At 43.5% G+C, this 3,053-nt stretch overlaps 1 pseudogene; it reads right to left on the bottom strand.

Moving 5' to 3' along the window:
• Positions 1–2,231: 2,231 nt before the first annotated feature.
• LOC119823666 lies at positions 2,232–2,612 on the bottom strand (annotated as a pseudogene).
• Between the last annotated feature and the right edge of the window lie 441 nt (positions 2,613–3,053).

Here is a 3,053-nt window from a genome sequence, read left to right as displayed (position 1 = left end):
GCATTATATTTAATATAGTTCAGAATAATGTAATAAACACTATCACATAAACTTCCAATAGGAAAAATAGCATATTTTTCACATATCCTAAAACAAGTCATGAAACAAAAAATGATGGAAGGATGCTTTTAAACTTCTCCAATGCAAATGTATCCAACTTCAAGCCATATACTTTCAATACAGTATGAAGACAAAATGAAGATTACATGTAAACATGTCAGTCTTGAGAGTCCAGTCTTTCCTGGAACCATGGTCAGGAAGCTATTAGAAGGTACAATGATGGAGTAAAGCAAAAGAATAGATCAAGAAAATGAAGACATCTACTCTGGGACATACAACAACAAAAGAGGCAAAAGAGACCCACAGGGACAGTAAAGGAAGGGTCCATAGTGGCCCCTGGACACTGAATGTAGATCCAACGCCAAGAAAACTTGAGAAAACCATCTTGCAAAGAGAAGAAACAGATGGAATACCTAGGGAGTTTGAATATCTTAGGAGGAGACTTAGACAAGAAATGGAGAATTTGGATCAAATTAATGTTAATAATAGAGATGATCAAGCAAACAAAATGTCAAGTTCTTATTAATTCCAGGGGAAATAAAAAGTGCTATGAAATAAAATTAATCATGGTGACACAGCCTAAATCAAAATAGTATTCTATGGTAATAATGACATAAACACTGAATAGTAATCTATCCAAAACTGTAATTCGGGAGGCATATGGGACAGGACATTTGTGCATGCTAAAGACGCCTGAGGTTAATGGGGTGGTGGTGAAACAGGCCTTATCTTGCAAAATGAAAATCCAATAGATTAGATCTGAAACAAAATTAATAACATTGTAAATCAAGAAACAGAAACACAAGGTTGCCATTTATATGTGTGAAGGTAAACAGCAAAAGAATAAATGAAGGAGGGATGAAGATGTGTTGTCTGAACATGTCGCTTCTTGTAAGCCATACTTAGCTCTGCTTTTTTCCCACCATTGATGATGAGGCACATCTAAAGCAGTACCTGTCGGTGATGTACTAAGTGGACCAAGACATTATCTGCATCCTGTCTGAGAGACTTTGTCTTGGAGGGAGGCGCTGAGAGAGAATGAACTCTAGGTGCAGGAAGAGAAGGCATAAGGGGTGAGATGTGAATTTGGATGAGGGGAATGTCAAGCAAAGGCTGGTTTAAGGCAAGAAGAAAAGAATTGTAAGGCCATCTGCAGACAGGAGCAGCACGGACCCTGCCTTTATAATGACAGCCCTCAGACTCCAGAACTGGAGACTCTCTATCACCGACCCAGTGCCCTACAGAAAAAAGGAGTGGGTTCAGATGTATCATTTTTCTCCAAGTATGTGTTAAAATGCTAAAAGCCACCACTATTTTCTCCTCTTCCTCTCCTATTTATCCCCCTCCTCTTCTACCCTTTCCTCTCTTGCCTTCTCTCTTTCTTTCCCTGTTTGCTTCATGTGCTCCCAAGATCACTGAGAAGCAAAGTCCTCTGCCAGTTTCTCGGGTTGCTCTTTGCATCATGGATGGAAGCTCAGCCAAGAGGTGGTGCAGAAGCCACCAGTGCCAGGAGGTACCAGTGCCTGGTGAGCACAGTTTGGATTAGGTGAGTTCCAATCCAAGCCTGCGCTGTCTCTTGCAAGTCTTTGCACTACACTGTGATCTCTTAGGAAACACATCGTGGTATGTTCAACAGCTTCTGTTAGTCAAGAGAGGCAAACACCGGTAGTCACAAACTCCTAGATTAACACACATTCCTTTCCTTTTGTTTAACTAAAACTTACTAGAGAAAACTGAGCATGACCGGAGGATTTCTGAACACTCTCTATGATACAAACTGAGAGTGCCTAAAAGTGTTTCCGGTCTCCAAATTAATCTTTTGAACGTGCTCCACAATCTTGACTTATCAGTTGTCCCAAATGTCTACTATCACCAATCCCCCCCTTCCCGCCGCCACACACACATTTTGGCATAAAAAGAGGTGTGTTTTATTTTCATCAATCATACCAATAATTTTCTATAATATGCCAGGGCAAACTGTTGAGATTTGACAGTCGAATAGGGTGGTGAGTCCCCCAGACCCGCAGGCCAACAGCATCAGAGCGGAGTGCGCAGTTACAGTGCGCTTGAGGCTCGCCTCTGTCATGCAGGTGGCTCTTTATCCACATCTTCAGGGGGTGTCTCAGAGATGACAGGGCAGGTATGGTGAAGAAATCCTTCAGTCTAGGCTTTTAGTAAATTTCACTCCTCTTTTCCTGTTCAATGGTCTCTTTGGTCAGCAAGGTGTTGTCCCGGTGTCTAGGTTTTTTTCAGCTTGGTCTTATCGAAGCTGGCCCTTTCTGCTATGCCCAGCTTGTCTGCCATTTTCTTACAACCTGTGGAATCTTGTTTTGAGCTCAGGCGCGAGGAGCTTGCACTGGCCCTGCTGCAAGAAGAGACCCAGTACTTTTCATTTTGAGTCTTAAACTGGTCTTAAGCTGAGCATGCATTGGGCAAGCAGCCTTAACCGAGCATGCTCAAGAACCAGTTTGCCCCTAAAGCGCTTTCTTACCTGATATGTGTGGGCCTCCCAAAGAAAATCACCAAGCTGTTTTCAGAGACCATTGCTTTGGAAATAAACCCAGTGCTCTTCTCTCCCACTGCAGTCTCTCACCAGGCTTGGTCCTGAACTGCGCATGTTTTTAGCTTTGTACCAATCAGCATGCCACCCCATTGCACTTGGTGGCACTTCCAAAACCGAGGAACTATTTGACATTTCACAACACCCTCCTAGAGCTGAAGGGCACTTCATAGAGACATGATCCAATCATCTCTGCACTCACAAAGAAAACCCAAGTCTGGAAGGGTCCAAAATGACCTGTCAATAGACACACCACTAGCCAGCGACAGAGGCCAGCCCCTTCCTGGCAGCCCTGCTCCTAGCACTCAGCCCCATTGACACTGCTGACATTTTTCTTTCCCTTGTTCCAGATGTCCTAGTGCCTGTTCCAATTTAACAGGCAATCAGGCATGTCTCTCCGCTGTGGAGCCCTGAGGGTGTGTTCCATGCAGCT

The sequence above is a fragment of the Arvicola amphibius genome, chromosome 9, assembly GCF_903992535.2.
Source record: "Arvicola amphibius chromosome 9, mArvAmp1.2, whole genome shotgun sequence".
NCBI lineage: Eukaryota > Metazoa > Chordata > Mammalia > Rodentia > Cricetidae > Arvicola > Arvicola amphibius.
The sequence above is the reverse complement of the archived record's forward strand: the minus strand, read 5'-3'. Positions and strand labels throughout refer to the sequence as shown.